This window comes from Lonchura striata, chromosome 1A, assembly GCF_050655825.1.
Source record: "Lonchura striata isolate lonStrDom1 chromosome 1A, ASM5065582v1, whole genome shotgun sequence".
Taxonomy (NCBI): domain Eukaryota; kingdom Metazoa; phylum Chordata; class Aves; order Passeriformes; family Estrildidae; genus Lonchura; species Lonchura striata.
The window spans coordinates 32,825,519-32,852,755 of record NC_140741.1 but is presented as its reverse complement, the minus strand read 5'-3'; the positions used below and the strand labels follow the sequence as shown (position 1 = coordinate 32,852,755).

At 37.5% G+C, this 27,237-nt stretch overlaps 1 long non-coding RNA gene across 2 annotated transcripts in view; it reads left to right on the top strand.

The window, feature by feature from the left end:
- The window catches only part of LOC146763432 (uncharacterized), a 189,910-nt gene that overhangs the window by 67,174 nt on the left and 95,499 nt on the right, over positions 1-27,237 (top strand). The window contains exon 1 of one of the 2 annotated variants that reach the window (XR_014952035.1): positions 12,903-19,586. The exons of the other annotated variant lie outside the window; for it this stretch is intronic. This is a non-coding gene — a long non-coding RNA (uncharacterized LOC146763432). Of the gene's footprint in view, positions 1-12,902; positions 19,587-27,237 lie in introns of those variants that run through there. 2 annotated transcript variants of the gene reach the window in all.

Here is a 27,237-nt window from a genome sequence, read left to right as displayed (position 1 = left end):
TTGCAGACAATTTTTTATTTAATTTGTGTTTTGGTCATTTAGATTTCATATTTTCAGGAGTTTTTTCCTGAAACTGCAAATGTGGATGATTTATTTTTTTTAACAGAACAAAGGTGACAAGAGATAATCATAATAACATGACCAGAAAACAATTCTCATGAGACTAAGATATAATTGTAAAATTTGTAGTTTTGTAATATTCAAAAATAATACTTTTTATTATAATAAATATAACTCTTTAAAAATAACTCTTTAACTGTTGTAGGAATCTAGTTTTCTCTGTAAACCAGATTAAGCTGAAATTGACTTTCATTAAATAAGTAATGAGCATCAAGACTTACTGACATGAGTGTTAATATTTTGCTGAAGTAAAGCCAAAGTCTTCATTTATTTTGAAGGACACTAAATCTTCAGTTTCCCACATTAAGTTAGTAAATGTCATATACTAATTTCCTTAATTTATCTTATTACTACCAAGACTAACTAAAAAGAAAAAGGTATTAAAGTACTTCCCAAACATTGGGCAACAGTGAAGTAAATAGATGATCTTTGAAAAAACTAAGCACTGGTGCTTCCTCAGCTTGATAGCTGTTATCTGTTACTAAAAATGCACTTCTTTATGTTAACTCTTATGCAGTGCTGGTGGCATGGTATTTCTCAGCTGACCAGGAACACAGCCTGCACTGTGTACTCATCAGTAACATTTCGTGTATGCCAAGAGAAAGGCAATGGAACCTATGTCAGGATCTTGTTTTGCTCATGGGGGAATCCAGACTGTGCATCAAGTAGAATAAAGGGTGTAATTTTTAAGTTAAAATGGATATTGAAAATTGTTCTGAAGTATACCCATTATTCTCACTGTTTCTCAAGGGAGCCCAGAATAGCTAGATCATTTCAGAAGCCACTATTTCTGTAAGTAGATGTATGAAGAAGATGAATGCCCCTCTAGGTCTTCCTGTTTTCAATCTCTTTTGTTTTTTGTTTGATTCTGGAGATCTGAGCAGCTGGATAAAATTGCCCATTATCTAGCTAAGCTGATATTTACCTGATGTGGCTGGGCTAGGACACCAGGCAGTCTGCTGTATTGCTTAGTATTCCACTGTTAAAATAAGAATTCTCATGAATTTATATAGTGATTAAAATTTACTGAAAAAAAAATTAGAAAAGAAAATCTGTTGGATGCTTCTGAACCTACTGCACCAACCTAATAATGGACAAATAAATGATTTCTGAATAAAAAAACCTGCAAACATTGGCATGCTAATATAAAAATTTCTCTCATTCCTTTTTTTTAAAGAGAAACAAATTAATTATGGTTGACTTTTAACTGACTTATTTTCTTCCTTCAACATGAAAATAGCTGAATAGAAGCTACTGTGTTATAAAAATGTCTAGACTCCATTTTTGTGAAAATAAAAAAGCTGTTTAGAATGCTGTGATAATAAGGAAAAGAATGGGAAATATGATGTGACACAATCTTAGGTCTTGAAGTGGCATTATGTTTTCATTGTAATGAAGTTCCTAAAAATAAAAGGACCTTGTGGTGATTTCACCTAATTTATTTGCACCCTATTATAGATATCTATAATTTCACTCACTTTCTTGGCTGTAGTTTCCACATTTTATATATTATCTCATTACTAGGACCAAAATCTGCTTCTCTGCTTCTTTCCTCTCTCCATCTTCCTCAGTGATGTAAAAAAAAAAAAAAATAGGGCATAAGTAATATAAATCAGTTAGTTACAGAAGCTATGAAAAATATAGATAATGAGTTTCATAGCAAGTCTTAGGCCTTGAAGACTGAAAACAACTGTGTAACAATATGCAAAGGCATGAAAACAGGCCTGATTGATAGGCTGCACAGAAGGTGACATCTTGAGGTGATGGAAATTTTACCAATGATTGTTGAAAACAGGTCCTTATTGCCTATGGGAATATCGAGGTTTATAGCAATGTTAGTAGAGGATTATCATTGTCTAAGTTTCACCACTGTTGCCAAAATTGTGCATGCTGCAAAGGGTTATGCTATAAACTGAAAATAACCTGAGAGCATCCTCTGAAGAAACACAATTAATAGAAGGAGGGCTGCATTGCAGGCTTGACTCAAACTACTGATGTTTGAGTAAGCTGACTCATGACATCCTTTTACTCTCTGAAGTTGGTTACATCTGTTTGAACACCTATCCAAAGAAGTTTTGAGAGGAACCCGTTCTATTCCTGGAAAAAGGGGTATGTTTTGGCCCACTAACCACATGTTATGTGCTTTGTGGTTGATAAAATCTTTGACGTGTGTTTCTTTCTTTGTCTTGTAATATTCTCCTCTATAGTAGAAAATATTTTGAAACCTGCGGAAGTGTGTGAGAATACCATGTATTTTCCATCCTGCAAATTTTGTTTTGGAAAAGTCTAGAAAAAGGAGAAAGAGGTTTGAAATGAGAAGCAACCTGAGAAAAATAATGAATAATAAAAATTGCTGAGACATGTGGTGTTGAAGGGAGTGAATTAAAAACTATGGTGAAAGGAGGCTCAATGGCATCCTGGTGTGGGGCAAGACAAAGTATTTGGAAATCTTTTCTTGCTGAGAGTGCCAAAAATGGTTTTGAGAGACAGAGAGAGATTTTTAAGACCTCTCCAGGAAGAAATGCTTTTAGGTTTTTAGGTTTTGAAGAAGACACTATGACACTGTTTGGATTTGTTTGCTTGAAAGTATGTAGATGATTCAAGTAAACTTGACTGAGAAATGTGGTAATCTGTTATATTACAGTCGGTTCTTCTGTAGTAAGTTTTAATATTCCTTGTTATAAGTTTGTAATGGTTCAGTCTATGTACTCCATTTGGCTTCCCTAATGGTTCAGTCCTGAGTGGTTTACCACAGTTTTCCCCAAAAAAATGTATGTCAATCCACATGTCAATCCATCTGTATACCCACTTGTTCCTTGTCTCACACCTGTCTGTCACAGCACACTCCTTTGGTTCTGGAGAGTTCCCTGTCTCTCATCCCTTCCTCGAAGCAGAATTGGATTGTCAGGTTTGCTCTCTCCCCGTGTTGGCTTCTCTTGGGGAGCCCTTACCCTGCACCTCTCCCCTAATTCCTCCTGTTGGTCACAGGCTGTGTCCTCCCCGTGTTCCCCCATCCCTTAAAAGCAGCCCCTTCAGGTTCAGATTTGTCGCTTGCTCTGCCATGAAAGATTTGGCGATTCAGACAAGTGTCCTTCCCCGTTCCCGTGCCTCGGTTTCCCCGTCTCTGTCCCCGCTGGCTCCCCACCCGCAGCGATCCCCGTGCCCGCCCCGGGCTGGGCTCAGCCTCGGGGCGGCCGCTCCGTGTCTGCCCTGGCCAAGCGGGACAGCCAGGGAGCCGCCGGCCTGTGGCTGCTGAGAGCCGGGCGCAGATACGACTGAAAAGAAAGATCATGAAAATCAGGAAACGGCTGAAGCATAAACATAGGAATATTTGTAATATCTGTTTCAGATGTTACTCAGGGACTTGCTTAGGGTAAACTATACTATAGGTTGTACTCCTGTACTACAGGAAAATTTATTGTTAAAAGGCAATTAAAAGCATTCTATACTCTCAAAATTCGGAGGAGCTGTCTAAGCAAAATGACTGAGAATATGGTTGGAGGTGATTGTTTCTCATCAAACACTCATCTTAGGGGGCTATGGCTCTTAATGTCATCAGACTAGGACTTTGAATAATAAAATATGCCAAGAGAAGAGTGAAGAAATGTTGCAGATGATCACACAAACTAATATGGAATAAAAAGAAATGTATTAAGACAGACGTGGTTTAATAAGGCCTGTCTACTGACTGATGTGAGAACTACAGGGGAGCTAAATAGTGTTTCTTATAACAGAAAAAATATATGGACTATTCAATGCAATTATAAGCCATCAAGACTAAAATAAAGGAAAAGAAGCATCTCCCCCCCATAACATGTAATTAAAAAACCCAAAACTTGTCACCACAATGTGTTGTGGTAGTCAGAATACAAACTGATTGAAAAGAGCATTAGGCAAATTTATGGAATAAATCTTTGTCACAGAAGTCTAATTGAAACGTTCAGCTCAGGAAATTCTGATTTCCAGAAACTGAGTTAAGTGAGTCAAAGCTGTATTCACTACCTATTTGGTTTCTGTTAGTCTTTTCATGTCCATCTGTCACTGGTTACTATCAGAAACAGGATGTTGGAGTAAGTAGAAAATTTAGTATTAAATAATGGAAAACTCAGTATATCCTAAACTAAAAAAATAATAGACTACTTCTCTCAAAACAATATGCTTATAAAAACAGAAGACTTAGAGATGAAGAAAATGGCTTTTTTCTCAACAATAAGAGTTAAATGAAAAACCATTTGAGTTGAGTATCACTTTTCATAAGGATATTATAGTAAATGCTACTGACCTGCCAGGACATAATTTTCTTCCTTATCTATGTTTAGAAACATTAAAGCTGAAATAACTAATCGGTTAAAATATTTTATATGGATTTTTTTCTCTAATGAGGAAAGAGAAATAGATTGTTTTTGATTGTTAGAAAAATGTTGGTCAAGTGAGATGGGTAGCAAAAAGTGACCATCTGTCACACGTTATTTTAGTGTTAACCTCAGTCTCATAAAATGGGGCCTTCCCAACCCTCCAGTGGTAGTGTAAAGCTATTTCAATTCTATTCACACCCTCTGGGCATCAGTGTGGTTTGGAAACCTAATAAAGTAAGTCATCAAAGAACAACTCATGTGTCCAGAATTTGTATTACTACACTATGGGGAGCCTAAGCAGTGCTATCCTTTAAGCCATATGTTTTCTAAAGCTTCTTTTAATGACATAGAAATCAATGTGATTTTGGTGAAAAGCACCAAAAAAAGACTAAGTAAGAAATATTACACAGGATGCTGACTCTGCACTAAAGTACTTCTGCTAGAGGAGCAGAAATGTACTGGAAAGCTCTGAGGGCCAGTTGTTCCATCTTCTTGAATCAGAGGAACCAGCCACTGTCCATTATTTCTGAATTCAAGAAACAAGGCTTTTCCTTCCCTGACCCGCATTTAAAGTTATTTCTGGAAGGAGAAAAATGAAAACCCCTTAACTTCTGCATTTTGGTGTGACAGCTAAAAGAGTCTTTGCCCATTGTCTTCATAGGATATATTTGGAAAGCCTCTTAATAAGAAATTTGACTTGTCAAGAAGAGACCTGAGAAAATCCTGTGCTGCAGAGAGTAGTTATTTCATGTCAACACATAGACTTAGACTTCCTTGATTGCCATGGGAACCTAGTCATTTTAGCAAACTACAATAATTATTTTCATCCTGAACTAGCAGTTTAATAGAGATTAGATGAACTACATGCTGAAGATGTTAATTTTCCTTCATCAGCTGTAATGGGAATATCTGATGACTAGCAAAGATGCAGCTGTGTGCATTCTAGATGTGTAAGCATATATAAGATGAATCTTTCATGTATTGTTCTCCATCTTTTCATGCCCACCTCCTGGGACAGGGGAAATCTTGTGGAACTGCATAAGGATTCGACATGGAAGTCTCTTATTGATCATGAACCCAGTCAATAATAGATTTAAAGATACATCTGGCAACAAAAGCAAGACAATTTTGGATGATCAACACTCTCATTTTCTATTATCAGTGAATTAGTAAAAACTTTAACAATTGAGAGGCTCTTTCTCCTTCTGGAGTATCTAATCAGCCACAATTGCTGTAAGTAAGATGACTGTTCAGTTCTTTTAGGAGTTTTCATACCTAAGAGCCTCCACATCGTTTCACTATGTGACAAGAGTCACTGGATGACAAAGGGATCCAGATTCATGGAAAGTTCACCTGTAACAGTGATGACAGACATATCATTATGTACAAATTGTTCAGGTCTCAAATGATCCTTCAAATTAATTCCTTTAGAATTGAGGATGAGCATAAATCCAATTAAAAGGTAAATAAGCCTACAACATGCCCTTTAATTCAGTATTATTCTGAATTAGGCTTCAGTATAAGTGATCCACTTTCATTACAAATTCAGCTTGTAAATCTTTAATGAAAACACATGCATTCTTCAGAATGACATTATTATACTTACGCTTTTTGAATACACTCATTTATATAAAAGATCTAACTCCCAAAGAGAGTGTTGTAGCTCTTTCATTCCATTTGTATGGTACACAAACATTTCTGAAGCAATATATTCTCAGTTTTCTTCATAAATATTAAAGGTGAATGTTGAGTGAAGCTAGAGCTGAGTCAGCATTTGTTAACTTTTGTTTGAGCTCTCACAGACTGGCAGGTTTAACAGTGATTGGAGTAGGAGATTACATATCCAGATTTATAGGCTCTTTTCACTAGTATTTTCTTAATTTTTTTTGTCTTTGACATATAAATAAAATTATGTAGCCACTTAGGACCTACAAAAGGCAGACAGAAAAAAACCCTCCCAGTTCCTCAGCTTTCAACTACAAGAAAGCCATGTGAGGGGACCTTAAGATAATACTGAGTTTAAGTGCTACTTCTAACTGGAGTTCATAATTTTGTATCCTTCTTTGATCTTATGTTCAGTGAACCTAGAGATTTTTAATATGTGGTCCTAGGATGAGGTCAGGACCTTCTTGCTGAAGAACGTCAGTGGTGCCAAGATTTTCTGTATTCTCTACAGAGGAAATCAAAGCAAACCTTTCAAAAGGTCTGGTTCATTACATACCTACAACTTTAGGGCAAATTAAGTGTCTGTGTTAAATGATTTGGATCCTATCTTTGAACAATACTGCTCAAGAAAGTTTCTTGTTATTGAAATGCCAAGTCACTTCTAAAATAAGGAAAATTATTTTCATTGCCACAGGAGATTTAAAAATCCCTAAAATGTCTTCTAGTATTTGAAACAATTTGAAACACAAAAACATCAAAAACATTTTCTGAGAATAAAAATAGTTGTTTTCAAAATTACACTTCTGTATGAATTTGGGAATCTTTTTTTTGTGTGAAAAATATTTTCATCACTTTTCCAAAAATTTTAAAGTTAGTCATTCTGATCACCTGATTTTCTTGTGGATGTTACTGATATTCAAAATAGGAAGAGTAGATGAAGAAAAAAGCAACATTAAATTTTTTTTTCCATGATAGGGAAAAGTTATGGCATTAGTTTTATTACTTGTAGTTGGAACCAAGACAAGTTTTTGTAATTAAAACAAAGAAAACTAGGAAACCTGTATGCCTGTGGTGTTCCTGTTCATTTCATGCCAGAAAACTCACAGTGAGGCAGGGCAAACAATGAAGCTCTGCCAGAACCTTCTCTTCTAAGCATCATGATTCCTGAGACCATAAACTCTGAACATGTCATAATCAAAGCAGTTGACATACAACATATCCTGGGTATTTTATCCTCTCTCTGTGGAGGCAGATTAACAGGAGCTGATAGAAAGCTGCCTGAATTCAATATGGATCTTTTAAATGACATCTATAGGCTTGGAATGGGTTCTTACTTCCTACACTTTATAGCTCAGAGGAAAGTGTTTACACTTTATCATCACTAACATGTCACAAGTTTGAAAATAGCATTTGCTCAGAACAAGATTTCTGTGTAATAAATTAGAAAATGTGTTTGTATTTTGGAGGAAATTCACAGACTTGAAGATGGAAAAAAATAGTTTGCCGGTAGATGGAATTTTTGCTTAAGGGAGGTTTTTGGACTATAGAAATCAGTCTGGTGGAAGTAGACTAGCATAACTGGAGCAGTAAATAGAATAAAATATACTATGGCATATTCAAATTATTTTTAAGAAACTTACAGCCTTGTTTATTCCAACAGCATTAGCTTTGACCGGCTGTGACTTCTGCCAGTCAGACATTATCAATACTCTGTAGATTATAGCAATCCATTTTGGTACAGATAATATTAATCTATGCTGGTAGAGATAATACAATTGTAAGTAGAATAATTTGTATGTAAATGTTAGATAAATCCTGCATAATATGTCAGAGTGTAAGAGTGCAACAGAAGATTTTAGGACCCTGACAAGTGAGACTGCCACTGGCTTTGGAAGGCTGATCTACAGGCTTTCAGCTTGATCTCTTGTGTGAGAGAGAATGCTTTTCTATAACTGTTCAAGCAAGACTGTCAACCAACTGTGACCCACTGGGTGATCCAAAGACTCATATGTTGCACAAAAGATGTGCAAATTTTAACACAGTCTTAAAATGGTCTCCAGGGTTTAATCATAATAGCAATACAGGAAGCAACAGCCTCTGCTCTGGGTTTTCAAATCTTAAATCTCTTTCTGTAATCTGTAGTATATGGCCAACAAAAAGTAATTTATATGGCTACAGTGCCAATCAAACTGAGGAGGGAACTTTTTATTATAGAAAGAATCACTTCTACCACCTTTAGATGCTGCAAGCAGTGCTGGATAGATGCCTTTTAATATTACTAAATTACTTATAATTTCAAATTGATATGCACTGTTGCTTAGATAAAAAAAACATACCGAAATTAAGTTATAGAAAGAAGTGCCTAAGATAAGAAGACTGTTCTAGTTTTTGTTCAGAGGAAACTGAGAAAATTCCCTATCTAAATTTAGGGATTATAAGTAGTTAGTTAATAATTCTAATTTTTACATCTCTTTTTTAACCTTTTTGCATTTAACTAAGCTCTGTTGCTTTAAAAAGATATTTTAAAATTTCATTATAATCTGAAGTAGACAGTTATATCTCTGTAATTGTATGAAATTGTGAGTGGGAGAACAAAAGCTTAATGTTGTTTTGGGGGAAGCAAGCCAAATGTAAATTTATCCCTGCAGCTGATTCCTCAAGGGCATTGGCACGTGCCACAGTGTATAGCAAAAGGAACATGACCCACCTAATGCATGCATGATCTCCATAATGGAAAAGAAAAAAGACTAAGGTCTATTGAGGTCTAATAGAGGGCAGGGACCAGAATTTTGAGCAGATGGTATTCAGGGGCCCACCGGCTGCTTGAAAGCCAGGGAGTGGAGAGAATAGGCAGATAGTAATTAGCAGAAGGTGATAAAAAAAAAAGGGCAGCCAGGATCCCCCAAACATCTGTTTAAAAGAATAAAGAGCCTGGTCTGACCCTGAGCCTTAATGATCTTAAAGGATACAATTTAATTGCTTGGAAAAAAAAAAATGCACACACACAATTCTGAGCTACAGTGAATCCTGTTTTGAGAGCATTGTAGGAGTTTGAGTAATTATTAATTTGGTGTATTTGTTTTAGAAAGATTATATACAGCATTAAGCCAATAAATGAAGTAGTCATAACATAATAAAAATGCCAACTCTCTTTTCTAGGAATCAGCAGGCTCTTAACAAAAATTTGAATTTCAGATAGCTTACAAATGAATATTACTTGCACTACATTCTAAAATGGCTATTTTGACTTCTTGTCTAGCCATATTTATATGACTACGTCTGTCTTTTTTCTTTCATGTGTTTTTTTCTTTTATGTTTTACATAGAAACAACCTAGATCCTTAGTTGTTTATCTGAAGTATTTTGACCTCTGTAGATAGCTGCTATTACAGCACCCGAGACCTGACTGCAGATGTAGTTATTTACTATTTAAGAATTACTGCTGAATACGGCCAAGTGCTGATTCACAATAAGGTTTCTCCTGATTTTCTCCCCATTTCATTCTAGCAATAGTTGGATACCAAGCTCCATGAACAAGGTGTCAGAAAGCATTGTTTACAAGATAGTTAATTCTTTATTTTACACAATCTTTGACAATGTAGCTTATAATAATTTAAAATGGTGTTTTTGGTGTGGGTTTTTTTTTGGTTTTTTTTTTTTGTTTGTTTTTTTTTTTTTTTTTTTTTTTGCTTTCCTTGCTGTTTCCCAGAATGAATAGCTTAATTCAAAGGTATTAAAAACCCCCAAACCAAAACAACACAGACTTCCCTTTTCCAAACCAATGGTAAGCAGCAGTGCATTGCAGTATAAAGCTAAAGATTTTCTGAAAATATGTGCTTATGTATCAGTATGAATGCATGTGTAAGACCTGATCACATTGGATATTTTAATTTGCATTCTGGAAACAGGTACAAAACACTTTGAGAAAAATCACAGGTGATCCTAAATTGGATGGTGCTGTAAACACTAGAAAATAGAAAAATAAGTCTAAAGGGATCTGAAAGAGATGAGAAACATGAGAAGAAAATAACAGGGTATGCCCTAAGGAGGTTGAAATGTAGTATGGTTAGTAGATGCAGTGGAGGTGAAGTAATTAAATGTGCATGGTTAAGACAGCTATCATATAAAGCTATTTCCCTGCTCAGCATTATTGAAGTCACCTTAACAACGATAAAAATAAGTAAATTTTAAAACAATTGTTTCAGAAGTCAGGAAATGTATTCAAAAAATCTGCAATAGCATACATGCAAATTAAGGATTAGCAAGACAGCATTTTCAATATTCCTCATTAAAGCATTGTATTAAAAATATTTGCCCCTGTTTCAGAGATGAATGTATATTAAAGGTTGCATACAAAGTTTGCTTCAAGACTCTGGAATATCAAATTTATTTATTTAATCTAAGCTTAGATTTAAACTCAACTTTCACTTTTAAGCACATCATGAACCCATCAGCATTGTGATCAGTTTACTGTGGATCATTCAAACACATTTTGTTAATTGTTAAAATTAGAAACAAACCCCCAAGCAGTAAAATTCCAGTCGGATTTAGGAATTATACATTGAAGAGCCTAAATATATTAAGGAAATGTCTGTAAATGTGACCAGCTCCCTTGAAAAGTCTTGATTTATGCAGTTTCTTTGGGAGTATATCTCTGAAGTGAATGGAAAAATATAAATAGATTATTGGACACACACTGATCTCAGCAAAATTTAAAAAGAGCCCATGTTCTACAGGACTCTTCTAAATTCAGAGTAGCATCAAATAAGAATGGAAATGTGATTGTGATAATATCATTTTGCTCTGTGATTCATTACTTTTGTAATAAGCTTTCAGTACAATAAAAGGAAAATAAATGGGAAATTTAGCAAAACAAAATGTTAATGAACTGAGACTCCAGTTTTCCATTGTCTTTTGTATGGATACATTACACGGAGCATCCTTTCCTTCTTTCATTGCATTCCAGCTTGGGAAGGAATTCTGCTTGGGAAATTGCAACACAAGAAAAAAGGTGCTATGAAATGGTGTGAACCACACATTGGTAATTAGGTGCAAGTCAGTCTGACAGACTTTGTAAAAGAAGCCACATCAATATAATTTACACTTTCTTGTACTGTGCTCCTTGGCTGAGTTAACCATGGGCTGAAGTGACAAATATAACAGCATGGGTTTGCACAGCAGTCAGTACAGGAGTGCATCTGCACAAATGCAAATTGTTAAAAATTTACACAGTTCTTGTTTCTTTTCATTTGTTGTTTATTCATTTAGGACATTTTAGTCATCTTAAAGGACTAGAAAAATAATTTTTTTTAGAAAATGCAATTATTGTGTAATTTCTTGGTTGAAAATCCAAATCATAGAAAGAAATACTAGGAATGGTGAAACTTATTAAACTGGGGAATCTGACCACAATGTGTACAATGTACAAGGGCTGGAAAGAGAAAACACACAAGCTCCTTTGTGTAAATTCTCTCTGAATTTTCTTCGTATTTTATGAAACCTTATTTCCTCACTATTTTAATTTTTCCTACTGTTTCTAAGAATTATTGCATATTTGGCTTGCACTCCTTAAATACTCAGGGTTTATAGCATAAACAGAAAAAGAACGTAAAAATAAAAAAATATTTGTGACTCTAATGATATTGCATTTATTTGTTCCTATTGCAGTACAACAGTCTAAACATTTTTTATTGCTTGAAAGAATATACATAAATCTGATTTTTCCTGGAATGTGGCTTTTTGTGATGTGCTTGCATTCTTTGTATGTGAGCCTCACAGGTATATTTTTCACATCCCAGGTGATGGAACTGCAGGCATAATTATTATAAACTTTGTAGTACTTACATAATGATCAACACTTGTGGTGTAAAGCACCTGGAATATATTTTGATAGTTATAAGAATGCTTCAAATGATGAACTGCAAGGCTTTGATTAAAAAACAAAATGGAAGAGCCCCTGATTTTCATTTTCCCTTGTATCACTTTGGCAGTGAACAGTTACTTTCAAGCCTTTTTCTGATTGCAAAGCACTGGTAAAGGGCATAGAGGTAAATCTGCTTCAGAGTATCCTGGAACTCTTATTTGTGTAGAAATACATGTGAAAGTGTGGACATTGCACAGTGTCAAAGGTATACATCCTTTCCTGGGTGCAACTCTAGCTATGGTTGAAAACAATCCTGCCATCAGGCTGTCGCATGCCATCATTAACTCAATGCGTCAGTCGGATGATGTGACCTGGGTTGGAGGGCAGGGGCAGGGATGGGGAGAAGCGGGATTGTGCTGAGCTCCAGGGACGTGTGGGCAGCAGACAGGACATGCCTGCCCTGCCACTGGGTGCCTGGGGACTGCAGGGGTGAGAGGAGCTGGCTGAGCCGGGGATGAGGCTGGGCCACAGGGAGAGGCATGGCCGAGAGCCGAGAGTGGCTCCTTGAGGACAGTGGGATTTTCTCAGGGAGAACCCTGGCTCTACCACCCAGTGTGGATGAGGAAGAGAGGCATGTTGTTGGTTCTGGGTGGGCCACTTGGGGAAAACACTAAAGGCTGCTGGATGAGCTGGCTGGTAGCCAAGCAAGAGCTGTGGGTCAGTGAGGGCCTTGCATGCTCCCAGCCTCTGCCCTGTGCCCCTGCTGCTGCCTACCCTCCTGTTTCCCCACCTGCCTTTCTGCCTGCCTGTCCACCTTCCTGCCTGTCTGCTTGCCCATCTTTGTGCCTTGCTGCCTTCCCACCTACCTGCCGAGGTTTATCCATGGGGCAGGAGGTGGGATCCCTCTCCAAGGTAAATCAACTTTCAAGTTATGTAATCCTCTTGGCTGCCTTGGTGAATTAGACAAACCTAATACAAGTAAGTGAAGGCTGTCTCTGTCTTAGTGAATGAATTTAGTATCATTAGCTAATGACCAGCTAATGACTCTCCCCGACTTCACCCTTTCACCTGCTTTGCCACCTGTGACGGAGGAGTCCCATGGTCAGAACACTCCTGGCAGGGCGGGCAGCATGGAACTGACACATCAAAGACACCAATGCTAAACACAGGATGATGAGGCTCCGGCACTCCTGGTTAGGTGAAACACCATCTGTGTAGAAAGTAGGTCACACATAATTTGCTTTCCCTAAATTCATTAAAAATCAGTGGATCAAAGTCAAATGTGACAGGTAAGAGGTAGAATGAGTATAAATCATGATGAAAGGATCATCATCTGAGAGAGCAGCTACTGTAGCTCATGTGTAGCAGGGTCTTTTGGAGGATGTTTATGCTGTATTGTCTTAGTGCAGATGGGACCCAGTGTGAGCTACGAAAACAGACAAGGGAGACAAACAGTAAGCATTATTATTAAAGCACAGATGCTTTTTGCTCTGTAACTCTAGGATTGGGACTAGTACAGTTCTGATGTTGTTTTATACATATCTGGTAGAAACATATATTTATACACAAAATAACTTTATATTTAGCTAGATGGAAGGAATCTATCTATATATATTCCTGTAACAGATGTGAATAGTTCTCAAAGAATGAGAAATATGTTTTGGCATGTATTAGGCCAAAAGAGACAATCCCTAGTCTGGGCATCTATTATCCTTTCCTGGTGAGTGACCGAGAAACTCCAGCACTGTAAAATCCTGCTTAGGCACGAGTCACTATCTTTGCATTTCAAATTAATTTAAATGCAGTTCTTGCTTACTTGTTATACTCAGTACTTGGGCTTCTATGTTTTCCTCACACCTGCTGATGACAGCATAATCCATCTTAAAGGAGGAAAAAAGTCACAGAAAAATGCCTGTACTCAGACTTGTTTGGGATGTCGTTAGTCATCAGAGGAAAATGCAGAATCTGCCAGAGTGAACACAGAATTTTGATTAGTCCTTAAATAATCAGAGAAGAATCTAACGAACTTTAAGTGCTATAAACAGTGTTAGGATGCAGACCCTGGAGCTTAGCTTCAAGGGTTTCAGTAAACTAGGATCTGAAGAGTCCATTTATGTTTTCTACATTCTTATTTTATTCCACCTTTTTTTTTTCTTTTTAATGTGTTAAAAGCCATGCCATGCTGGATTTCAATATGTTTCAAGTAACCTACTTTACAGTACTTTGTGTAGCTGTGTTCAGGAAACATATCTATGCAGATGCCCTTGGAAATTTACTTGGATGAGTCTTGTCGTGTTGGGTTTATGGAGAAAAAAAGTAAAAGAAAATAAATCCACCACACCTGCATCTGGCAATCTGTAGAGAATGACTGAAGTCATGGTCCCATCATTGTGAAGTCTAGACTGGACATTCACGGCCTCAAACTTAGGTCAGGTGTGAGCACGTTTGTACAACGATGTATTTCTGTTGAATCAGCCAGAGAGCCTGATGTGGTGTTTATGCTGGCTGATACTATGGCTGCCCAGGATACCAGGCTGTACTCGTGCATTGGACCCAGCAGATGTCTCCAGCTCGTGGGTAGCTGTGGTGAGGAGGCCCTTGTGATCAGTGTTCTGGGGTGCCACAACTCCGTGCCTTTGTGCAGCTCTAGGGCAGACCTTCCATGTCCATAGAAGATCAACGTGAGCAGGATACCTTTGCATCTGCCTTACGCTGCTGTGCATAGCGCACCCAGGCTGGCAGCTCTCCACATCTTTGATCCCAGTTCCAGGACTCAGTACCATGCCATGTGAGTTCATGGTTGACAAGGCCAGTCAAAGTCCCTGTTTCCAGAAGGATCAGGTGATGAAACTGTGTTTGAACATGCTCCTCTGGGAGAAGCATTGTCTCCTTTTCAGGGAAAGCATACAGTGACAGAGGATAAAAGCTGGGAGAAAGAAAAGAACCAGATGTCTTGCTAGGCTTTTGTTCCTCTGCTTGTGAAGCAATGCAATTAAGGCTGAAAAGCATGTTTTTCTGACTCCATGGGACACCTGCAGCCATGAGAAAAGTAATGCCTGTGTAAAGTGTCATTCTGAAAATATGGGAAGAACATCAGTGAATGGGAAATGCTGAAATGAAAAGGTAATTTCATGAAGGTCTTTGCTGAGTGTGTTTGGCCATACAGCAGGAAATCCTACGATGCTCAATTTAGCATTGAGAAGAAGACAGACCTTTTCATTTTGGAAGATGACGGCTCCTGATGTACAAGACAGCTCCTGATGTACTCCACTTCTACTAGCAGAGATCTGAGGTAGGAATGCTGACATCTATGCTGTGAATCAGGAGGCAATATTTATCTCATGTGGGTCACATGCACCAAGAAGTCACATACATCAATTACTCAAGTATTTCCTTAGTTTATGGGATGATCATCATATGTTCTGCCATTTCCCAGTTCTTATTTTACAAGGAGTGGTTCTCTGTTGTACGGATAGCCATTGTAATTATCACAAAAATGCTTTGCTGTTCACTGTAGCTGTTCACTGCTTGATGACCCTACCTCTACTTATCTGGCCTTTTAGATAGTACTCTGTTTATGATGGAAGTTCCTGAAGATGGGTGATCTACACCTAACCATCAATGACACTTTACTTCTTGATGCACTTGCAAATGCAATTATTTGCCAGGAATCAAGCAGATAAATCTCTGGAAGAGATTCTGACAGATTATTTTACAGTGTTATTCTTGGAATAAGTGCAGTGGTGCTGAAATACATTTTTAACCCATTAAAGGGGAACAGAGGGAACTGATAGTCAAATTAAGCCTGATAATGATTTCCACACCAGGATGCTACTTTCTTACCTTAGCTGAAGCAATATGTGTATGATCAAAGAGGTGAATGGAAGATAGAAGCAGAAAGCCAACACTGATACAATTGGCTGCTGAAGTTTTTTCATCTTTCTCTGACCTGGCAGATAATTTGTGCTTGACTGCTGCTTGTGATTTTACTGATAAATATACTGCTGAGTTGCCTTCCTCAGGGCTCACCTCTGACCACCCAGGTCCATGTACATTCTTTCCAACTCTGCCTGTCCTTGGCCACTCTCACCAGCAACTCTGCTTTTCCATTAGGCTCCCAAAATAACCCTACTATGAATGGAAATAAAAACCCTTGAACAAATAAAGGAATAGTGTATTTGATTCAGACAAAAAAAGTAATTTTATTTATGGAGAAATTATCATCCAGTCTAAGAACATAAATCTGTAGGTTTTTAGCAGTAAAGATTAAAGGGAGAAATACAGGGATTTAGTAAATAAAAAGTGGCAGAAAACCAACATACTTTTTAGGGTTCCTACTAGAATTCAGGAGAAGTAAATTTTTCATCCACCTCTGAAGTGACCTAATGACTGTTTAAAAGAATGGCAGAATGATGGGATGCTGTTTAGAGGCAATGAATTTTTATAGATGCAAAAAATACCCTTTAGCAAGAGTTACTTTAAAGTACTGCAATGCATTTCTGAGAGATGCTTTAGAGAAATCATAAAATACAGTCCTTAATCTAGAATTTTAGAGGTTTTTGAAATCATGTTCTTGACAGTAGCCACTTTATATTTACTGGCTTATGAACAGACTGAACCTTTGCAGGATCAGGACTGAAGGCCATAGTTCTGCAAATGTTTATGCATGAGTAGAAAGTAAGAACTGAGTCCTAAAAATCACAGCATGGTGTGGGTGAGGAAAAAAATGTAGAGGAAGAACAAAGAAAAGTGATATTTTTCAACCATAAATAATACAGTATGCTTCAAGACAACCCTTTCATAGAATTTATGTGTAAAATGAAACTTCTGCTTTCATAAATTAATAGCATTTTTTGATTATTACAATGGAAGAGAAAAATCTGCAGCCATTCAGCAACTCAGAATGTTATTGAAATAATACTTTAATTAAAAACCTAGAGCATCCCCCACTTGCCTGCCCTGCTTCTGTCCTGAAAAGCACTCTCCTTGCTTTTGTGAGCACAAGCAAATCAACCCTGTTAGTACAAGGTAGCTCTTGTTTGAATTGTGTACCCTGGAGATGCATAATTAGTGCAAAGGAACTGTTCCTGGGGGGAGTTCAGATTCAGAGAAAGGAGAGAAATTAAAGTGCCCTATATATGTGATCTGGATCCTGAGAAGAGGGTGAGATAAATTAAATATAAATAAACCTAGTGAATTTGAACTTCATGCATAAAATTTGGGTCAAAAAGCTATTCAGCTTTTTATAGCTGAAATTTCTATCTGTGGTGAATAATTTTTATGAATAGAAGGCTAATGACATTCAGTAAAGGTTCTGTTTGCTTCCAAAGAGGTGCATTCACAGCCGTGTGTATAGATCCAAAGTACTGTCTGGGACTCCTCAGAATCAGAGAATATTTAAGTCCATTAAATTAACCAGTAGCAAAAATTATTTCCACAGTGAGTTGAAACACAAATTGCCATATTCTTTTGGAAAATGTCTACAATAGTAAATTTAGAGAATCTGAAATCTTAAATTTTAGCTGAAGTTCAATTTTTATTGCTAGGAATTATTTAACCCTTTTCAACCTTTACTTGTTTTAGATTTCTGCTACTTGTAGAGTGAGAAAAGAAATCTGAAATAAGAATCCATAACTTCATATAAAAAAATGCTAAAATATAGAAGCAAAATATATTGAAGGAAGGAGAAAGCCAGCCCACAAATGCCAATCTGCTTTTCTATCCTTTGCATGTTCCAAACTCTTTGTTCTGATTCCTTGCTCCTTACTCATGGATATGCCTTCAGTACCAACCTACCCCTCAATTTGGTTGCAATCAGTCTGTGTCATTTAAGCCACTAATTCAAGATACTCAGCCAGCACAGATACTTACTTTCCAAGGAGATTGTCTGTTCCAGGTGGTGTTTAGAATTTTCTTCCCATCTCCTCTTAAAGCAGCCGTATTCCTGTCCTAGGGACATCTCCTAGACCAAGGAGGGCAGCCCTGCCTGGGGCTCATTACATCAGCGACGCCTTACAGCCTCCAGACCCTATAAAGTCAGAGGGCATTTAATTACTTTAGCCAGAAAGAAAGATTCTTAGGATATCTCTGTCTCCTAGAGGTATGGATGGCTTCTAGACTGTGTGCATTTCTGTAGTTTAGACCTGCAGTTTATGTTGGACTCATCAGCTCAGTGCAGCTTCTGGCCAGGGTAATCTCCTAGTGTAGTGAAAAAGGCTGCATCCTGCAGCTGGTGTGAATACCCAGGCAGTGGCCCTGCATGGAGCCCTGTGCTGCCATGGTATCTGTGCCATGGCAAGGCAGCTATTCCCAGAGAATTAGCAGGAACATACCAACAGGAACTCCAGTCTCAGCAATGATACTACCTGCATATCTAATTCATGACAGTCAATTACACCTTGCATTTATATTTGTCAAGCAAGAATGTCCCACATATCCTAAGTGGCATAGCTGAAGCACCCTTTTGGTAACTTGTTCTGCCTAATGCAGCCACTGTCCTAATAATTACTGAATAAAAGTCATGGCCAACATAGGTAGTATGTACTCATGTAGAATAATCTGTTTTGTGAGGGGTGGTGAGTACGGTGCAGTGCTGAAGGCTCATGTTTTAGTCTGATTCAGCACAGCCACACAGACCTGGCTCTGAAGGAAGGTATAAACCAAGAAGAAAGAGCAGTGGTGGAGTGTATTCTGAGAAACAGATTTAGCACTGGAAACAATGCATCATCTCCTGCCCTGTTGCTGCATTCTCATCTCTGGCTGTTCTTTGTCTGTGTTAAACATGTGCTCTGCTAAGATAGTATTTTAATGTGTTTCATTTATAGTGACTCAATTTTCTTTTAAAGGAAGTGTAGTGAGTAAAAGCCTCTGTGGTCAGATTCTAAGCATACATAAACATACATATACTTTTGTTCATTCCACTTTGGGACTGGCAAGTGCCTTCTCAAATACCCAGCTGCTGCTTGAATATTCCATGGCTAAAAGTTCAAGATGATGACCCTGTAGCTCTCAATATATTGACCCAGAAATGACATAGTTCTGACTCTGTTGAAGGTTAGAGTACAAAACACAGTAAATAGTATGCTACAGCATCAGGTTTCTCTTTATTATTCTTATCTATTTATTAAAAGGCACAGGCTTTTGCTATTCTCTTCCACTGAGTTTGTAATTTACCAAACTGATTTCATTTATGTGAAACTGGCCATTTTTATTGCTGACTTTTATATGGAAGAACTGGGGAAACTGGTGGTGTCTGTCTGAAGGGTTTTTGTAGCCCTCAAAACACTGGAAAATGTCTGCTTCACCCAGTTTACAGTTACACAATAAACAGTCTCTAAGCATTTTGCCATGCCTAACATTTTGCTGCCATAGGCAACCACTTAATCTGCCTACACAGGAGCTAGCCCTGAGGGGATGCAATATGTGTTGGAAAGGGTAGATTTATACTAAAACATTAGTTTTCAGGGCTGGTAGAAAAAATAGCTGTTCATTTGAGATTTCCTGCTTTATTCTCAGCTGCTCCAATAACTGAAGTGTTAAAGATTTCTACAATCAATGTTTCACATGGATTGCTTCTATAAGCAGGTTTGTTTCCACCTCAAAATCAGTACCGTATTTCTGCTTTAGGTTTTACCCTTTTATCATATAAGCATCTTCTGTATAAACCAGACTTGAAAGGGACCCTTGTGAAGCATGAGGAGACCAAAGTGAAAACCTATGACAGCCAGTTGGAAATGAATTCAGCTCTCATGGTTTGACTCTCTTTTTTGTTTACATTTGCATTAAGTAGCACAGCAGAAGGAGGCACTGTGCCCAGGCTAGAGGGGGAACCCCTCTCCTTTGGGAGGCAAAGTAGACACTGAGTCTCCATTTAAACCTCATTATGACATCAATTCATGTGAAAAAAGAAAAATCACAGATTTGCGGTTAATGCCTGTAATAAGCCCTTTAGAAACAAGCTGCCCTGGCAACGTTATTTAATCCTTGCTACTTCCAGGCTTTTTTTATAATTGCATATTCCTCTGCCGTAAGAGACTGTTGTGAATCAGGTCACCCTGTAGCTGTTTTCTTGAATGAAGAACTCAATTCACACTGCTTCTTAGAGTCTGTTATGACTCCTCTAATTTAAGATTATTACCTGAGACAGACGTATTTTATTTGGCTTTTTCCATGTTGATGGAATGTAAAATCTTGCAAAATTGTCTCCAAGTTCCTCTATAGAGTAAGACTCATAAGGCTCATTGTGATAAGTAAGAGCAAAGTAACCATAAAACTTCTCAAGTTGTCTGCACTCCACATGAGATATTTGGATCTCAGTGGAATCAAGCATCATACTCCTCTCACTGAGTGAAAAAGAGTGGCTTGCTAAGATTTTTTTGTGAAAGATAGATTTTCCAGGAAAGCCTTGTTCTCCCAGATGTATATTAAACCAGCCATGAATGACCAGAACTACTGCATTCCCATGCCTTAAGAAGGGCCATGATTCTTGGAAAAATGAGTTTTCAGCTTCACCATGTTTTATATGTCCTATTTTTATCCTAATTAATTATTGTTAATATAGCTAATGAGCATGCAGAATGGGCAGGAAAAAGAATGGACAGGAAAGGTGTTCACTGGCAAAGAACGGCTTCGGTTTTGGGATTTGAAAAGAGCAGGCTGGATCTCTGGGTAGTGAACACACTTCTTTCCCCTTCTCCACAAGCTGTGGGCTTGATTTTTAGCTCAAGCTGAGATACAGACATTACAAATGAATGAGAACAAGTGTGGTTTTAGGCCACCTTTGTGCTTTGTTGTACTTGCACTCTGGCTGGTGGTGGGGTTGGCCTGAATTACAGCAACTCCAAGGCGAATCTAATTTACACTTGGATTGCCAAAAGTTGTTCTGGCAGTTGAAAATAGCGACATCTGCCAAGGGTGCAAATGCAGCCCTCTGTGCTTTTTTCTGATCACGTTGCATGGTATAAGAGCATATGCCACATCAACTGCTACTACTGGCAGCAAAAGCAGTCACATTTTCCTTCCATCAGCAAGCCTTCAGTCTCCTAGGCCTCACTTGAGGCATCTCTTACAATGGATGGAGTAATCACGGGTGTGCTGGCTTTGTTTCATTGAGAAAAGTTTTACATAAGCAGGACATTTCTAATGCTCAGTCTTTTCAATCATGTGTCTTCTCAGGATCAAATTATCAGAAAGAGACCATTAAAATATTGACAACTAGGAAATAATGCTCTCATCTTGAATCTACAGATTTATGAATAATGCGACCTGACTCCTATATCTCAGTAGAGGAAGCTGTTTGTATATATTAAAAATAGCTCAATGTAAAAAAAAAACCTAAAATCCCTCCTGCAAAGAGAATTTTTTCTTTTTTATCTAATTCTCATTCTTAATTCTCCCCTAAAGTCTGGGACTATACTTTCGCTAGGTATTTGTGTATCTGAAAAACGCTTGTTTTCGTCATTCTGGAGAGTTAATACATCTGAGCTCACAAATCCTGCTAATGAGCATGATTCAAGCTTAGCATATGTGTTAATACAGTAATCTTCATTTTCTGAGTTTGGAGATTTAGCAGAACAAATTCATGTGCAATACGATAGAGATGTGTGAAACCATGAAAAGTATAAAGAATCTGTATCAGGACCAATCACCTTCCCTTCCAATACAAGAACTCAAGGTTCATTAAACCAGGAGGAGGCAAACTCTGAGTGAACAAATTTAAGTGTTTTTTCAGTGTCTAGCTAAGCTGTGGAAATCCTTTCCACATGATTTGAGTGTACTAAAAGATTACAGAAGTTAAATGGGAGTCTGGTGCATTTCATTGGGAAAAAATAAAAGGCATTATTAAACATATTATTGAACACATAAACATCAAGGTCAAGAAGTTGCTGAGGCCTTGGTAACTAGAGGCATGAAGGTTACTTAGGTCAAGGATCATTGCCAAGTAAGGTCACTCTTCCTTGGGCATCTGATTTTGGCCACTTTTACAGGCAGGATGTTGGATTACATGTGCTTTTGAGCTGATCCACTGTGGCTGCTCTATGTTTCATTATGTTATTCATTGCCCTACAGATGCCTACAATATCTTTGTGAAATACCCTGCATTGATGTGTAAGTCACATGCAATCTTCAAAGGGTCAGCTTCTTCCCAGGAACTGGCCTAAGGTGACAAGCTGAGATTTTTAACTCTTAATTACCAAAAATTAGATTAAGGAATTCTTCCCTGCATGACATAAGCATTTCTTGGAGAAAAGAGTGTTTCTAGTTAAGGGAAGCTTGACTGAGAAAAAGATTGTTTTCTCTCTGTGTTCATGAAATTCATTTGCACAAACAAAGCTTTGCAAGTAGGAACCGTCTCAAGGACTAAGCCCTAAATCAGTCTGAATAACCTGGATAAAAACTTCTATTTGAAGTTAGCTAACTATTTATAATCAGATTTATATACTATCCAATCGACTCTAGACTTCTCTTGAGCTTTTGGATTTTGGGGGATATGAAGGATATTTTGATATTAATGTTTTTAATTTGTCTATGTCAATATAATATCTGTCAGTCAAAGATCATCATCTAGCATTGTGAAATTGTCTGAACGAATTGCTTTGGCAGCCTTCTTTTATATAGATATTTAATAGTCTTCAGACTTAAATACAGTTTTATATTAAACTTATAATTTTTTATAATATACAGTAAGTTAGAAATTGAGTCAGGCTACCAATATCAATCAGAAAAGCCCCCTTCACTCTTTTATTTCTCTATGGGAATGCTTAATAAAAGTTCACATGACAATGTAAAAGGGAAATATAGAGTCTTTGCATGGCTTGATTGTCATAATTGTATGATATTTGATGAGGTGTAGAGGAACACCCTAGATCTTAGAGCATCTTAGAAAATTCATTTTGATATACTTGGCTGAACCTTTCTTTGCTGGTGACCCTAAGTGAAAGAGCACGTAATGCTATTACTGTTTTCATGAAAGGTCTCATAGCAATGGTTGAATGTTGACATATTAATGAGGTTTAGATGTAGGCAGCAAGACTGCAGGCTTTGGAGGCAGCTTGAAGTGTTATTTTCTAATTAGTGTCTTTCTGTAGTCATGCAGCCTTAGAGCTTATGCAGGGCAGGCCTGGAGTGGAATAGGACATACTTTGGTACAGATTTCTTGGCAGTAATCTGCTTTGCAACTGTTCCAGATGGTTTACAGCTCTTGCTCTAGCTCTTTGAGTTTAAGAAAATGTTGGATGAGCAGAGAGTATTACATATAAAAAGTGTGTTAGAAGCCTGTTAAGAACAGAAGCCAGGAAAGACCCAAAAGTTAGGAAATGTGGGAAATAAGGTTGTCTTGCATATTTTTACTGCTCTTTCTCTGTGTGCACATTATATTGTCCTTAATTATAGGAACACATTATGTTTCATGACGTCCCAATCTCAGTCAATGCTAATTTACTGACCAGCTATTCAGTATATTGTCTTTGTTCTTCAATGTCTGACCTCTCATTTATTTCACACCTCTCAAAATCCCCTCTGAAGCTTCTTGTTTTGCTTATCAATGTTATATTGCTGTTTTCTAGACATCAATGGGTCTACTTCCCTGTATTTGTGCAGCGAGAAGAGATGCTATTCTCTTTTGCATGGATGAAATCTAAGCATGGCAGCTGTATATGAGATGGTCAGTCCTAAATGCAGTGTGTGCTCTCCAGTTCTGTACCCATAATTTTCTATTACCCTTGAGGGGCACAGGACTCCTATGTGAAGCATTTATTCCTTTGAAACACAGCCCTTCTAGAAGAATCTGGGCACCACTCAGTGCCGGTCATGTGACATGTTGCTGGCTGTGACTGTACTAATAACTTAGCAGAATCCAAACATAAAATAAAGCATGGGCTTGATTTGGCTCCAAATACCCAGTTTCTCAAGGGCACAGGACTGTTTTCACTATGGACATCATTGTATTGTAAGAAGGAGAAAAGAGTTGTGCCTTGGCAACTGCACCTTGGCAGTGCAGGGTCAACAAAGGGCCTGCTTGGTTCACCAAAGTATGTAGAGACATTGGAAAGGATTAATCTCTTCTAATTTATATGCATATAATCTTGTAACAGAATTTAGGTTACTTTTAAGCCAATCAGAAATATTAATCTTACACAGATTCTTAACAGAAAACAAGGTATGTAGTAACAAGACAAGTCTTGAGACCTTGAGACCAGTGAATAAAGGCATGGATCTAGTCAGGAGATTTTATTTTAAAGGTCTGTGAGACACAATTATTCTTTCAAATAATATTTAGGGGGATGGAATGTTAAATACAACATTTTCCCTGTACACTGAATTTAAAGCCAAACTCTTAGATTTGCATAGTGATGGGATGAGACATAATGGAATAGGCTTCTTTCCCAGCAGAGCCCTGAACTGTATCTGTTACATGATGCACTCCCAACTCTGGCATAAGAGTGTGGTTGTGAGGAAAAACAAGGAAACCCAGGTGTCATTGCAAGGACCAGGAAAGAAGATGCATGCTTGGGACATACTGTCTTTCTTGTTCCACTTAATTTCTTTATTTCTCCTCATATTTCCCTTGTCCAGCTGACTTTTTCCCTCCTCTGGATGCTCAATCAGATAATAAATCAAGCGTCTTCCCCTTCCCTGCCAGCCCATCTCAACAATGAGACAGTCCACCAATTTCCAGTTTATTTCTCTTTAAAAATTGTTCAGAATTTTCATTACCTTATTTATCCTATTTGTTATCTTGCTTCCTAGTTTTTTTGGACTAATTTCCAAGCTCCACATTCTGAACTAATTTGATCCCAACCTACTTCATTTTCTGGTTCACCCAGGACCTATCAGTTCCCTCTCCTACTCTCATGTTGCTGTCTCTACAACCTGCTTAGAGTACCAGTGGCCAGAAATGACAGTAAGGAGGAGGGAAGGACTGTTTCTTCTAGGCTGCTCTCACTGTTGAAACTTGTGAAAAAGGCAAATTTTATTGTAAATGGAAGAAGAAACAATTTGTGACTTGCTTCACCAAATTACAAACATGAATTGCCCTCAGCTGCTCAAAGACAGTTTAGCAAATGTTTTAACATAGGAAAAATTTATATATTTTTCTACTTTAAAAATATTTTATGCACTCATGGTTTTTTTTAAATTGAAAAAAAAATTCAGCAGGGAAAATTTCCAACTCAGTGGTTAAAAACTGGCAAAATTGTAATTAAGATATGGTCTTATAATGGAGCATGTCAAATGACTTTAAATCGAGATTTATCAGGGTTTAATGGGAGCTACCATGCTTTCTTTAAGGCATTATTTTTGTCACTCTGTCTCTTGAATCTCGTGCATTTGTAGTATGAGTGGCATTGATCATAAATGAAAGTGGTGCTCCGTTCCTCATTCTGATGCACAGAGGGCATAGTAAAGCACAGGAGCAGCTGAAAAGGTGCCAGGCAGTAACTGGAAACAAGACAGCCCATAGTCCTGCCACAATGACTCCTAGTTCACATTTTTGGTAGTTCTGATTGTCCTTTCTTACAACCCCTTCAAGCCCAAGGGAAATTAAAACTGTTCATAACTGCTTCATAATGAAGAGATTAAATTTATTATTGTTGTTGTATTTTGCTGGCAGTATGCTTCAAGAGCCAGGTTTGGTACTACTCTAATTTGCAGATTAAATTTTTGAGAGACAACTTTTCAAGCCTGGAATAAATTTTCCCTTATAAATTTACTACATAATTTTCCCCTGTGGAACATTTAAACTTTCTTATGGAGAAGTTGGTGTTCCTATTGGTAACACAGTAAGCTTTATTTTCAAAATAAACTTGCCAAATGAAAACTGCAGCTCCATCAAACCCTTCTGTTTTCTCCCAAATTCCAGCTTGAACATCAATGGGTGCTCTTAGCTGCTAATCTCCTCAATGTCTTGTTCATAAGCAAAAAAGACCTGCTATTCACCTCCCTTATTGTTGCTATCTTCTGAGATCTTCAGTGGAAATATTTTAAGACTTCAGGAACTTTAAAGACTAATGCCAATTTTTGTTTAACATTTTGCCCTGGTAGCATGAACCATCAAATAGGACAGTCAACTAGTACCTTCAATTTGAATTGAAGACATTAGGCAATGTGACACACTGATCAAATTGCACAGCACTTAGTGGACAGTAATGTATCTGAGCAAAACAGTAATGATTTTATATCTAGTGCTTTTGGAAATAGCTTAATCAAATTATATTGATGTATTTATTTCAGAAAGGATTAAAAAACCTATCACAAAATGATCACTCCTGATATTTTCCTTGGCTAGGATTTCCTATGATTTAAATTTAAACTAGGCTCCAGAAAAATACCCTGCTGAAAGGCCCTCGGACATGCACTGTTTACTTTAAAGTAAAGAGATGTATGTTCAGTTCTCCTCTTGAACAGTGCACAGTTTCCCTGTAATAACTTTGTAACAAATCAGTACCTTATTGAACCAAGGAAAGAAAGTGGTAGTGTTCTGTTACATGAGAGTGATGGCAATCAGTTTCTCTGAAGTTTGTCTTGCTCCTGTGTTTCGATTAGATGATTACTGTATTTTTTTTCATGTGGGGCCAAGTGTTTTGTAAAAGGGCATGTGCATTTTCACAGTTGTATTTATGCATGTCAAGAGCTCCCAGCTCTCTAACATACCGTTTTGCATGCTTAGATATCAAATATGTGAATGTGGTTGCAATAGTTGTGAACATAGTTAAATGCCTCTTAAGTTAGATGGCCTTAAGGAAAAATAGTCTTGCATGTTTTTACATTGGCAGTTTATTGATAGCATTTAATATGATTTAACATAATATGAAAATAGTCAAATTACCATCTTTTAGTAAACATTTCAGAGGCTTGGTTTTTATCCACCCTGAAGTATGTATTCTTATTTCAGATCCTGTTTCAGATCACCCAGGGTCCATAGTGACTTTGTACACCTATTAAAGAGCTAAGAAGCTCTGCCTTGGTAGATTTTGTCTGTGCCAATTTTGTATTCTTTGCCTGCTCTTTCACACAGAGTACACCAGATGGGAATTTCATTAATCCCAAATCACTTAAGTACAGCAGGTCTTCTCCCTTCTTGCCCCTGTTCTGTTGATCTGTGGAAAGTAGAAAGAAACAAGTACCACTGTAGCAGTGTACATGACTGCATGAACTGCCCATTCCTGTTTTTGATTGATGTGTCCAGTGTGAAGAACCTAGACCTGAAAGACAAGAGGTATTTTTTTCTTCTTCCCAC